Consider the following 14515-nt stretch of genomic DNA (forward strand, 5'->3'; position numbering starts at 1 on the left):
GTCACAAGTTCCTAGCTTTGGATATTGAAATTGATTAGATTTCATTGGTGAATAATTCACTTCAAAATTAACCTATGGAAAACTGTTTCTTAACATCTTATAATATAGCCTTAGGATGTCACCAGGATGTTTTTTCATGAGACGTTATAGTTGAGGTGAAACTAATGCAAACCAAACGATTTAGAAATATGGTTTGTTTTTTTTCCTTTCCTAATGTGGTTCGGTTTAGTTTGTAAAATCTAAAAACCGAATTAGAGTGGTTTGGTTTCGGTTTGAGAAATTGAAAAACCAAAAACAAACTGGTTTTTATTTTTTTATTTTTTTTGGATGAAGTGTTTAATTTTTTTTCCCCCCAGATTGGCCTTGTAATTTTGTATTAGAACTTGTTAATGTTGGTTTATTCCTTTTATGCTACTGCTATATTGATGAATATGATATTTTAGTTTGGTTTATATGGTTTGGAAGCCCACAAAAATCGCAGATTAAGGCCCAAATAAATAAGGCCCAAAAAATTCAGTGTGGTTCGGGGATTTTTTTTTAATTAAAACCGAAATTAAAATGGTTTGTTTTCAAAAAAAAAGTAAAGTGGTGCGGTGTGGTTTGTAAAATCCAAAACCCGAATTAGAGTGGTTCGGTTTCGGTTTGGGCTATAAACCAACTTGGAAACAGAACTTTCACCCATAGTTATAATGGAACCCCAGTATGACAAGTCGATGATTGGAAATTTTGAATAGAGAAACAACTTGTCTGCGTCTAATGTGTTTTGCCATGTTAATAAAATAGATTAAAACCCTTTTAGAAATATAATGAATTAAATACGTGAATGATGATTGATGAATACTAAAAGAAAATTATAGGCTTTCTCATTATAAAATCATTCTAATTAAAAGATTTCATTTGATTTTTTAGAATGATTGTATTTATAAATATTATTTAATCGAGGAAAAATCTTTCAAATTGGTACTCCAAATGATTGTATTAATAAAAATTATTTAACCGAGGAAAAAACTTTTAAATTGGTACTCCGCTTTACTAGCTACTCGTATGACCGGATGACCGATATGACCCTATGTTGTTACACGAATTTGTGAACCCATCCGACACGAGTACGTGTTTAAGTGTCCAACTCGGTTACTTTGTGAAATTTTTTTCCATGATTTTGAACTAAAAGTGAAGTGTTCAAGTGTCATACCTTATACCTATATTTGAGTATTAAGTCCGAAATAAGTATTCGATGTGAAATAAAGAGTACAATACTCCGTAATTCCTTGATTTCTTAGGGTGTGTTATATTTCACCTGATTTTTACATAACTGGACTTATTTGAATTTATTTTAGTTGTAATTTGAAGTTAGGTAACTCTTATCAGAACTTATCTTTCCTAAACTTAATTTACCTAAACCGAAACAATAAAGTGACCATAACAAGCCCTTGATTAGCTATCTCTCCTTAACCACGCACGTAACAAAAAATTGCTGCAAAATTTCTGAGACCATTATGCTAATTCATTATCTCCCAATCTCACTCTCCAAAAATCCAAATCAAAAAAGCCTTGTTTAGTCGTTGAATTGCAAGGCGTATGATTAAAGTGTTGCGCCAAACTGCTGTGCGACTGCCATGGATGAACAAGAACAACCCATCATCTTTATTCATTTCAAAAGGACAAGGGTTTTCAGCCCAAGCTGCTCAACTAAAGGGAGATTACTACTCCGTAGATTACACAAACCCAACACCTTCTTCCCCATTTGAGGAGCTCAATTCCCATTTTTATGGAAGTTCGATTCAGGATTGTATATTAAATCACGACATTATCAAGGGTCAAGCTTTACATTGTCAAATTCTCAAGAAAGGTAATTGTCTTGACCTTTTTGGCCGCAATGTTTTGCTTAATTTTTATGTCAAATCTGACCTTCTTGTTGATGCATGTAAACTGTTTGATGAAATGCCTGAGAGAAATACTATTTCATTGGTTACTTTAATTCAGGGGCTAGGTAAAGCTGATCGCTTTACCGACGCTCTGGGGTTTTTCTCTGTGCTTCATAGGGATGGCCATGAGTTGAACCCCTTTGTATTTACTACAGTCTTGAAATTGTTTGTTGGTATGGAACGGCCGGAATTGGGTTGGAATGTTCATGCTTGTATTTATAAGCTTGGACAGGATTGTAATGCGTTTGTGGGTACTGCTCTTATTGATTCCTATTCCATGTGTGGGCTTGTGGATATCGCAAGGGATGTCTTTGATGGGATTTTGTACAAAGACATGATTTCTTGGAGTGGAATGGTGGCTGGCTATGTTGAGAATGCTTGCTTTGAGGAGGCTTTGCGACTTTATTTGGAGATGCGGATGATGGGATTCATGCCCAATAATTTCACTTTAGCTAGTGGGTTGAAGGCTTGCATTGGTTTGGGGGCAGTGTGTTCAGCAAAAAGCATTCATGGGTGTGCTTTAAAGACTGGTTTTGAGAAGGACAACTATGTGGGCATTGCTTTACTTGGCTTGTACACTAAATTTGGCGACTTTAGTGAAGCTGAGTTAGTATTTAATGATATGCCAAAAAAGGATGTGATCCCGTGGAGCTTCATGATTACGCACTGTGCACAGACTGACCAGAGTGATTTGGCTGTGGATATATTTCATCAGATGAGGAAAGCTTTTGTCATGCCTAATGAGTTTACTCTAGCTAGTTTATTGCAAGCTTGTGCAAGCATGGCCAGTTTGAATATGGGGAAGCAAATGCATTGCATTGTCATGAAGGTTGGCCTTGATTCTAATGTATTTGTCTCTAATGCCCTTATGGACGTTTATGCAAAGTGTGAAAGGATTGAGGACTCTTTGGTATTGTTTGAGGCCTCGGCAAACAAAAATGATGTCACCTGGAACACTATGATTGTTGGCTATAGCCAATTAGGGGATGGCGAGAGAGCATTGATAATGTTTAGGGGCATGCTTGAGCACAATGTGCTGCCAACTGAGGTTACATATTCTAGTACACTTCGTGCTTGTGCCAGCTTAGCGACAGTTGATCCTGGAATGCAGATACATGCTTTTACCATAAAAACAAAATTTGACAAAGATAGTGTAGTTGGTAATTCATTAATAGATATGTATGCCAAGTGTGGAAACATTAAGCCTGCTCGTTTAATATTTGATACAATGGGAAAATGGAATGAAGTTTCATGGAATACTATTATTTCAGCATATGCGATGCATGGCCTTGGAAAGGAGGCACTAATAATGTTTGAGAAGATGCAGGGAACAGACTGTAAGCCAAACAAGTTAACTTTTGTTGGTGTTCTGTCAGCTTGCAGCAACATGGGACTATTAGATGAGGGGCAAACTTATTTCACCTCAATGATCAGTGATTATGGCATAGAACCATGCATAGAGCATTACACATGTATGGTTTGGCTTTTGGGGAGATCAGGGAATCTTGATAAGGCTATGGAACTGATATGGGAAATGCCATTTGAGCCTAGTATCATGATATGGCGTGCTGTTCTCGGAGCATGTGCCATACACAAGAATGTTGAGCTTGGCAAAGTTGCTGCTGAACATGTGCTTGAAATGGATCCACAAGACCAGACAGCTTATGTATTACTATCAAACATTTATGCCTCGCTAAAGAGATGGGGGCATGTAGCTCATGTCAGGAAAAGCATGAAAAATAAAGGAGTCAAGAAAGAACCAGGATTAAGCTGGGTTGAGATACAAGGTGAGACACATTACTTCGCTGTAGGCGATACATCACATCCTGATATCCGGTTAATTCAGGGCATGCTTGAATGGTTGAAGATGAAAGTCAACAGAGAAGGATATATTGCTAATTGCAATGTGATTCTGCTCGATGTAGAAGATGAAGAAAAAGAGCGCCTCGTGTGGTCACACAGTGAAAGATTAGCGTTGGCCTTTGCTTTAGTTAGGACACCATTGGGTAGTCCTGTCCGTATACTTAAAAATCTTCGAATATGTGCTGATTGCCATGCGACAGTTAAGCTTATATCAAAGGTTGTTCAGCGAGAAATTGTCGTCCGAGATATAAATCGGTTCCACCACTTTGAGGATGGCATCTGCTCTTGTGGTGATTATTGGTGAACTCTTGTAGAGCTAAGAGCTTTAAACATTACATGTTTCATCTTTTTCACCGGTCACACAAATGAAAAGAATCTGTAGCCTGAAATTTTCTTTCATTGGTGGAACATCATCTGGCCATGTACATCAGTTGATATGGAGTTAGATCAAGCTGACTTTAGATGCTCGTCAAAATTTTCAACTCACCAGTATGGTAAGTTCCTGCTAGTGCTTCTTAGAGTCTTAGCTGTTGCTGGTGCAGTATATGTCTCCAGGATATGATATTGTATTTCTTTGAGGTTTTCTGTTTTCTAGCCTTCCATCTAGTTTAGTCTATATAGTTGTAAGGTTGCATACATTTTTGATTTGGCAGTTGGTCGTCATTGTTATTATTGTTGTTGGTTGAGATTTGTCTTGGTTCTAGTACACATGGTCGATACTCTAATATGTCTTGGTTGCTCTCGATGAAACAATCTTTGCTTGCTTTGGTTGCACTTGAATTTGCTTGTACCATGAGTTGCACTTTTTCAGAAACAGATTTCTCATTAGTGATTGCAAGTAAGTCCTGCTCTTTGTAGATGAGAAAATTGCAACTTATTGATGGGATTCTCAATAGTTGATTACTATCCTTTTGAAGCAAGCTTTATATTTTGGACCTAAGAGGCACTCAAAATCTTGCTTTTAGTATATAGAAATCTCTATATAGTTTCTTTTCAACTTAAGAGAGACCCAAATATATTAGAGGTTTCATTTTGTAATTGCAAATAGTACGTATAATAATCTAGATTTTGACCAATCAATTCTCCATCATATGAACAAAACTCATTTTCAGGACTTTAGAGACCAACTAGTAGGTCGTATATGGCTCCAACCCAACTTTTGTGATGCTAGGAGACATCCCTTACATCCACACCAATTTCAATTTTTTTGTTTTTCCCTAAAAAATGGTCCAAGATCTTGCATGCCTTTATAATGGGAACATTATTCACTTTTTAAAACCTTCAAAGGTCGGAGGTCGAGATGCTCTCCATGCGCCCCATGGCACCCTCGGTGGCACCTACTTTGCCCCTTGATGTCATTGAATGATGGCCTTTTTAAGATTCTTTGCGAGACACAACAACACGATTGAAACCGGCACGACACGAACACAAAATTACTAAAAGAGAACACAAAGTCGACATGACACACAACTAAACCAACCAGACCGATTTTAATAAAATGGTCAAATTATGCAATTGCCCTGCATTTAACATAGTTTTTGATAGATTTTGTGAACATGAAATGCACACAAGACCAAACACGAACAGGACACAATACAACATTTTGCCAGCTATATTTGTGATCCACTAGTGAGCGTTTTTTGCACTAAACAACCATTTATGGCCTTAGGAGGGCTCCATCACATCATATTTTGACCATGGGTCCTGAAAATCTCCAAAAATAATCCTATCTTGTGCGTTAACCTTCAATTTTGCAACTGGATAACTTTTTTGGACATTGAGGTGATTCTCATGGTTCCCATGGGACCTCAAGAGGCCTATTCGGTGGTGGTTGCTCAACTGGAACCTACTAATTCATGCCTTGGCCCATGATTTTGCTTTGTGCCCTTGCCTTGTCTTGAGTCTTGACCATACCAGCTTTATAGACTATAGACTATTTCTTGAGCAATCTTAGGCTTCCAAAGTTTATACTTTGACATGTTCTAATTATTTGGTAGAACCATATGGATCGTAGATTCTTTGTGCTGCCCCATCTAAAATTTATAGTCCACTTTAAAACATGTGATTACAAATTTCCAAGTGGAGTAATTTTTAAGGCAAATCGCTTATGTACTTATAAGCTCATATTCTGCCCTATATATTGAGGGTCAGGCACCTCTAATATCCAGATTAAATATGTCTGTATCTACTCCTGGCATTATGAATGATTATTGGCCATAAATGTAAAGCAAAAGTTGTGGTTTGATCAGTGATGCAGAATATAGTATAACGGACAAAGTAAGGAATAAGATGATTTAGAATCAAAAGATGCAGAAAAAAAAAAAAAATCGAATTAAGCTACAAAGAAAGCTATAATCTTTTTGTACTCTCATTTGCTTATTATACAAATTTCTCACAAATTTAATTTCTGATCCCATTTTTAATATTTATTCATTGAACTGCCCCTGTTCTTGGTATGCAGGCCATTGGAGACCTATGTCTTTTATTTGGGTGCAACTCTATGCACTTATCATTGTCCCCAGTCTTTCCTTGACAGTTTACTAATGACTGACTCTGCATAGCTGTTTTCCATTTTCATTCCAATGTTTAATATTGACAGTGGATGATTTAAATGCAAATTCAGATGATGCAGCAGTGCCATTCTTTTGAAGATAAGTCCATCTTTCATCCCATGGAACTAAAGGTACGCTCTGAAGCTATTTAAAATGGGCATAAATATGTGAAGGCAATCAATTCCTCTTTAGAAAACTGAAAGTTTCATTAATCCCGCAGTGTTTTACAACTCCTTAGCAGCGTGTCTCTTGACTTAGGTGGTATAGAGTTACTTGCTTTTTCCAATATCAAGAGACTACAGGTACTACTCTTATCTTAGCTAATTTAAACTTTTATGTCCAAGATTAAGTTCATTGAGTCATCTGATGGATACTTTTTGTGTGCTGTCTAAAACTCAACATCCTATGCTCCTTCTTTTAAGTTTTAATTTTTGCATTCTATGGTTTCTGGTAAGTGGTATTTAATATCTATCTTACTGATTTTTTGTAGATGTTTTCCGTATAGTATACCTTGTCCACTTGATCTCCTCTGTGTGAGTTTTGAAGTAATTAATTCCAGAATAAATATCTATCTTGATTATCATGCAGTAGAAAGTATACTGTGAAACTTTTAGCAAACTGCCATAAGAGTATGTGTGTAGCCTTGTCCTGCCTAGAGTTTCCTAGCATCTGATATTGTTCTTATTCATCTTGGTTGGCACTTGGCAGGGCCGCAGGGTAAAACGATTAAATGCTACTTTTTGCCTTTGATTGATAATGACAAAGCTATACGGAGTAGACCGATGGCTTTAGTCTTAATTGTTGATGAAGGGTGCTGGTTGTATTTATATTACCTAAGTTTCAACTTATCATAATTATATATTTCTATTGAAACACTAAGAGAGAAATACTGCTTGAGTACAAGATGTCCTCAAGGAGAAATACCAAAAATATATATAAGCTAGCATATATCCTTTGGATCTCTGATGTGGTCTTAAACCCCCAACTGCCTAAGCTATTAGACACTAAGTGACTTTTATACCATAACCTATCAATCTATTATAATAGTGGGTACTGGTCCAAACATAGCCATCATGGCATTTTACTAAATGCAACAATGTCTTTCCCTTTGCCCTTCCAAAATGCTTGAAACGAATTTGCAATCCATTTGTAATATTCCAAGGGCAAACCGAGTCCTCTCTATGTAACAACAAGATCAAAGCCTTATTCCCAAAAGTATTGGGTCATCTGTATGAACCTAGACTCCATCTCATGTGGTTCTTCCATTCACTTCTATCAGTGCTTCATGGTCTTACAAACCCACTTTCTTTATATCATTTTAAATCCTTTTGTCCAAGTCATCTTTGGTCTTCCTTGCCTTTGATAGTCGTGACTCTCTATTTCAGCCACCCAAACATAATTCTATGAGTTATATCCTGATTAATATCTTCAATTCTTTGGTAAATAAAACATGGAGGCACTAAAACCATTCACTAAGGGTAGTTCATTATGATTTAATGGCACAATATTCTCGCTTTGCCACTTCCAATACTATACTGTCATTTCTTGTATCCCCCTAGGTTTTACTTTTGTCTCAATCTCTCTAACATACTCCCTCCGTATTTTATTACTTGCTCCATTTCTCCATTCACATAGTTTTAGGAGAAATAGTAGAAAGTAATAAAATATGAAGGAAGTGGGGTTGGTGGAAGAATAAAGATGATAGTTGGGAGGAGAGAGAATCTGGAAATACTACCTCCGTTACAAGTTATGTGCAACGATTAGACATTTTCCCTCTCTGCTTTATGTCAAATCGTTGCATATAACCTTTAACGGAGGTAGTATTAAATTATGATTGGTGGGGGTCCACTAGGAGAGAAAAATTAGTGAAATATTGTGGAAGGTTTCCAAAAGGGAAATGGAGCAAGTAATAAGTATAGATGGAGTAGATGCTTTTATAGTTCTATTCTCATCTACTAATACAATATCATCTTCTAACAACAAACACCACCATATCTCATCTTGGACATCCCTTGTTATTTTGCCCAAAACTGCTGCAAAGTGAAAAGGACTTAGGCCGGTTACTTGGTGTAATCTTATGGTAATAGATAAATCCTCCGTCACTCATCCACATTTGCTTTCACATGTCAATAATTGTCCTTAAATAGGTTGTATACTTACGTGGTATTCCCTTCTTCGTCATTGCCACCAAAGCACCTCTCATAGGACCTTGTCATACACCCTCTTCAAATCAATTAAGACCGTGTAAGTCCTTACTTAACATATAATTTTCCCTTATTTGTCTCATAAGATTAGAAGCTTCTCTAGGGATTGTTGTGGCATAAACTGGAAGTGATTGTCCAATATATCAGCAAATTTCCTCACTTTATGCTCTATTACTCTCTCCTAAAATCTCATATTGTGACTTAATGAAATTTAATATTTAAATGATGGCAAAAAATTGAAGGGGTGGGCAAGGTCTCAGTGGTCCCTCAATGGTTTTGCCCCCACTTCTATATTTCTGGTACTACAGGGTAGACCAGTTCTTGCATCATCATTTCTGTGGGAAGGTAGTAAGTGTTCTTTTCAGTGACATCCAATGACCTTATCGCTATCCTTTGATCCAAAGAAATTGATTTATAACCTTTATTCTATATATCTTCTTTTTTCTCTTGATTTGGTATTCCATGCTCTACATATATTGGGTTAAGTACAATACTTGACTTCTTTTCATGTCTACATCATCAAATCATCTCCTAATGTTGATATGTCTATTTCACATTGTTGTCTTTGCTAACTTTCTTTTCAGCGTACTTTATGTAATTTGTATTGATTAATTAGGATGCATACTAGTTTCCGTCAGCAAGCATGGAGACTGACAAGTATGGAGTACTGATGATGTATTTCTATGAAATATTGTTATTAACTTAATCTACTGTTCATCATTGGCCCTTTAAAAACATTTAGTGCATCATGGCTTTGTCAAACTTTCAACTCATTAGGTTTTCGTGATCTCATCATACCCCGCCATTGGCGGAATGTGTATTGACCGTGTCAATGTAATTAACGGTGCAGAGTAAATGCTTAATGCAGGTTCAAATTAGCACTCAAATATTTAAGGGGCATTTTTAAGTATTAGCATAGAAATGGGTGGTGGTTCTATTGGCTAATACATATGATGATGTTAGCTTATTTCTTGCCTTAATTAAACATTTATTGTTGTTGTGATGTAATGAGCAATAATAATGCAAGAAATAAACTATACCAAATTTTCATGGCTGGGGCCACATGGAGAGTTTTTGAGGAATTAAAGTCATGTACAACTCAAGAGTCAAACCGTGATTCATTAACTATTGTGGGATGCCAAAAAATTGCTTGTTATTCTTTTGTTGTTTCAGCTTTAGTACAGAGACTGTTGTTCATTTTTGTAAAAAAGTATTTTTCTTTCAGTGATAGTCTAACTTTGATATGCCTTGTTGCATGTTGCTGCACTTGGTATCTATATTTTCCATCTATACATTTTCATTGCTGCTTTTGGTTTCTATGAATGAATTTAATACCGTTGCAAACCTTATCCTTTATCAGAGCTAAGGAGATCAATTCTGGTGGGCTTTTGGTAATAAAAATGGGATAACCTAAGACCTATATTAAAAATGTTTAAACCAGAGGTGAGTAGCTGATGAATAAGTTGATTTTTGGATTTAAATTTCCTTCGCTGAGTTGATGTTGCTGAGAGGTGGCAGAATTAAGAATTTATATGCTTATTTTATGAGCTGAAATGTGAGTTGCTGAAGTGGTGATGATAACTAAGCTTCTTTACTTAAATTCTATTAACTGCAGGTGATTACGAATGGATTCTGGAAGACGGTTGACGCTCCTTACCAGGTAACATATCGGGAATACCCCCTTTGATCCCTCATCTTCTTCTGGGTTATAGATATCAGAAAAGGGTATCTTTTCACTTTCCTTCCTTCCTGCCTACTCCCTTAGACCTGCAGAGGCTTAAGTCTTGTGCTTGTGTGAACTTGTGAGCTTAAATTACTTGTATGCTCATTTGAAGTACATGTTGCATAACCAAATATCTAACTTTTCATATATGGAGATAATGCATGCTTTATAAATTAAAAGATGCTTTTATCTTATTAGCTATTTAGTATGTCAGTTAGGATAGCTGAGTTACTTTCCATACCCTGTATCTGTTCTTTCGTGTAATTTTCTCTCTTAATATCACAACTTTCATGTTTCTCGCTGTTCTTTTCTTGCTTAAAAACCCCTAGGCTAATGTAGATTGTGTTACTGATGCTCTGAATCTGTTGAGTGCTACCTTGATTCTGCAATCAACATAACTTTCACACTGAAGAATTCAATAGGGAGCCAAGTAACAATTCTTCTCTTTTTCTCTTCCTGTTATCTTGGAAATTGAGGTAGGAGCCTTTTTCAGAGTATTATGGTGCTGTATTGAACTGAATAGAAAAACATAATCAGGAGTTTATTTGAGCCATGGAGGTAGGTTAAACCTCTTGTCTATTATAATCTGAAGCATGACGTAGATCCACACCCTACTTGATTGAAGACGTATATTTTAGTTGTGGGTGCTGGAGGAAGATCAGACTTGGCTTTTTTGAGATACTTTCTAGTTTTTATGTTTCGTTCAAAAGTGTCATGCACATATCTGGCTATCTGAGTGTTCTTGCTGGGGGTCTAGTGGAAGATTTATAATTGTTATAGTCATTTCATATATTCTCAAGGGTTTAGATTCGTTTGCTATAACTTCACAGATTTTGCAATTATATGCAAACTTAAAGCAGTGGAAATTTATTCGTCGGATTTAGCACAATTACGTATTGTAGTAGACACAGCCCAAGTTTGACAATGATATTCTAAGGAGAGTTAGGTGACCCATCACTTGTAGTGCTACATGATGTGATATTTGTGGTGTTATTTAGTGCATCTACGTTCGATGAACTTTTGACTTTTACGATTCTTATCTTGTTGATTACATTGTCCGCACTAACTGACTAACGGAGTTTAATATGTCTTACGTCAATCTAATGCAGTTTTCCATTGTTTAAATCATTCTCTGAGGGACTATAAAGTTGGAGTCTAGTCTCTGTCTTTTTTGCTCTCTTGCTTGATTTAGTTGGATTTGGATATTGAGTTTGGTGGTCATGCCCCTTTAGGTGAAAGAGTATTAGGAAATTAGTAATATACAAAGCCACGGATGTGACATGCAGCTTCCTTGATATCTATAGTGGATCAGCAGTGGACAATTGGACATTTAAGAGTAATTAACATCATTGTCACTGACAATGAATCAATTTTCGAAAGACTACTCTCAGTTTTTTTCTCTCATTATACTATGAAGTGCACACAGCAATCATGGTGGCCGAAATGATCTTTCCACTGGCAAGGTTGTGGGTTTTCCTGAGATATAGAGATATTGCATCAGTAACGACCCGTTTGGTGGGTGGTAATAAATTGATGTAATGTTAAGGAAAGTCCCTTGTCAATGTTCTTGGTTATGCTTGTCTTCCCCAAATGTAACCTTTTCTTCATAAAATTTTATTACCATCCATTATCATTTTGGTGGGAGGTAATGAATTTAGGAAGAAAAACATATGTTTGGAGATGGAGTTTCATTATTAAAGGCATGAGCACGAGGCTATTCTTACAAAATTACATACAAAATCATTACCATTGCCATTGCTGTCTACTTAACAGGCTGTAAGAGTATTGCAAATGATTAGAGTAGCTGAGTTTTGATATGATATGCTAGATTGCAATAAGTTTTGTTGGAGCTTGTTAGTTACAAGTCAAAGAAGCAATTTTTAGAGGCTTTATAATAGGATTATCTGGCCGCAAAACATGTGTCTTGAACTAGTTCATATTAGGAGGTTGTATGACATGTATAACATGCTCACTCCACATCTTCGAGCCTTTTAGGCTTTGTTTGTGTATTTTCTTATTGAAATTAAAGAATGAATAATCAGGTTTGGACTGTTTGATGTAAACTTGCTCTTGTGTCTAATCCCATCTACTTTCTAAGTGAAATATCTCAGAAAGCAACATTTCATCTTCTTCAAACATTGAATAGATTTGCTGCTAAAGTCATGCCCTAAAATGACAAAGCAACCACAATATTCCTCATTTATGCATTCAGTTATGGTAATTTTATCTTTTTTTGTATATTTTAGTATTGTGGATATGAAGTGCATGGATTTACGTGAGGATGAAGTTTTGGATCGTAAGGGATGGAGGAGAAAGATTTATGTTGATGACTACACGGAATAATCAAATTTGGTTCATGTTAGCCGACCCCACTTTTGGGATTAAGGCTTTGATTGATTGATTGGTGTAGCATACAGACCTTTATTTTATTTTATGTTTAATTTGTTATTTCTTTTTTTTTTTTCTTTTTTTTTTGGAGTTTTTATTCCCTTCCCAACTCTAGCTCTACTACCCCTTGTCCATTGGAGCTTGTTTGCTGTATTGTTCATTAGCAAACCAGAGTAATGATGCACTTTTATTCACTCAGTTGAATTATGAGATAATTGGTTCTAGTCCTAGCATGCATATAACTCTACTCTTTCCATATGTACTTACGTTTTCTGCTGCCTTAGCCACAAGCTGCATATTTATGGTGCTGTAAGTGGACCTATATTCATTGACCACCTAACTTTGAATCATTTTTCTCGAGCAGTACGAATGGAGTTATATATCTTAACTCGCCATTCTGCATAATATGTACTTTGGACTCTGGACATTGTTGAAATGCAAGTACCTTTGGAGTGTACTGGAGCTATTGTTTTTCTGTGTTGTTGCTTACTAGAAGGTTGTTACTTATTAATACTTCGTATAAGGCATTTCACATGGAGTAAACTTGGAAAACCTTGCTCTAAGATCCTAACCAGATTCTATTCAAGTGTCTTCATTACACATCTTACATGCCTACTTTGTGTATCCTGTTTACTGAGAGCGCTTAAATTCTAGTTCTTGTATTCTCATGTTTAGTAGCTTATTATGTGGGTCAGCTCATATACAATTGATTGTAGTGAAATCTCTCAATGAGCTATATAAAAGTTATAATTCTATTTTTCTGATTATTTGTAGTCAAGCGGAATCTGTCTGCAGACTTGCTCAGCATCATTTGATTATTCTCCAAATTTTCAGACATGAATATCTTTGAATAATTTGATAGCAAGCGGTTGATTTTTCCCTATGGTTTTCGTGATGCAGGCAGAATATGTGGAACAAAATTTCAACTCTTTGGGGAAGGAGTTCCACATCAAAATTGGACTATCTTTTGTATGCAGCTTGTACTCATAAACAAGTTGCTGAAGCATTTGCACCAGCTGCAGCTCTAGCACGTAACCAAGTTATGGCACCTTGCTTCGCAGAATAGGGTATGCTGATTTGTGCTTGTGAATTATAATCCAATTATTTTGGAATATTGTATACTTCCACATACAAGTAGTAGGTGTTAGAGGGGGACATCAACCTTCCATATCTTGGTAGTAAAGTAATAAGGTGGTGGCGGTAGGCAAGTAGGCAACTTTCCTAAGTTTTGCGTTGCCTGTAAATAAGATTGCATTCATTTTTGCATCGTCCACTGCGTAATGTTTGATCATTTGAGTTCTATTCATATTCAACAACTTGCTTGATGCGGCATTATATTATTGTTAACCTTAGTTCTATCTAATCTTTTTACTATTTTCATTTCATATTATTTGCAATGATTTGACATAAAATGAGTAGAAAATGTCTAATTGTTGTCAATAATATAAAACAGGTACGGAGTAGTATATAATTATTTGAGATAAAATACTCAACTATCGAGAATTATACTGTTAATCTCAAGATTTTATACTTTGATTGTGCTTTAATAGTATGGAAAATTATACGTAGTAAGAGATTTAAATCTTTATATACTATATGTTGCAGATTCTTTCCCTTGACCCACACGATATTGGGCCAAGATTAAGGGATAATTTAAGTTAGGAGACAAATCAAAGCCCTAACAAGTAACAACGTACTCCTTCCTAAGACGTAAGGCAAGAATCATGAACTCATTTTGTACATTATTACTAAAAAGGGTTGATACTATTGCACTTTTCCATCCTTTTATATTTATTGATATTGAAAATTCTGCTAAAAAAAGGTTGATGCTATTGCACTTTTCCATCCTTGTACACTTGA

The 14515-nt window shown here is 35.9% G+C and overlaps 1 pseudogene across 2 annotated transcripts; it reads left to right on the forward strand.

Moving 5' to 3' along the window:
• Positions 1-1463: 1463 nt before the first annotated feature.
• On the forward strand, positions 1464-13980 carry LOC145601975 (putative pentatricopeptide repeat-containing protein At5g13230, mitochondrial pseudogene; annotated as a pseudogene). Of its 2 annotated transcripts, none has more exons than XR_014104481.1 (5): positions 1464-4282; positions 6412-6471; positions 6561-6642; positions 10160-10204; positions 13556-13980. The product of XR_014104481.1 is annotated as a putative pentatricopeptide repeat-containing protein At5g13230, mitochondrial pseudogene, transcript variant X1 (transcript). The 2 variants fall into 2 exon arrangements; XR_014104482.1 differs by lacking the exon at positions 13556-13980 and adding an exon at positions 12514-13208.
• Positions 13981-14515: the final 535 nt, after the last annotated feature.

The sequence above is a fragment of the Chenopodium album genome, chromosome 21 (assembly GCF_948465745.1).
Source record: "Chenopodium album chromosome 21, dcCheAlbu1.1, whole genome shotgun sequence".
NCBI classification, from domain to species: domain Eukaryota; kingdom Viridiplantae; phylum Streptophyta; class Magnoliopsida; order Caryophyllales; family Amaranthaceae; genus Chenopodium; species Chenopodium album.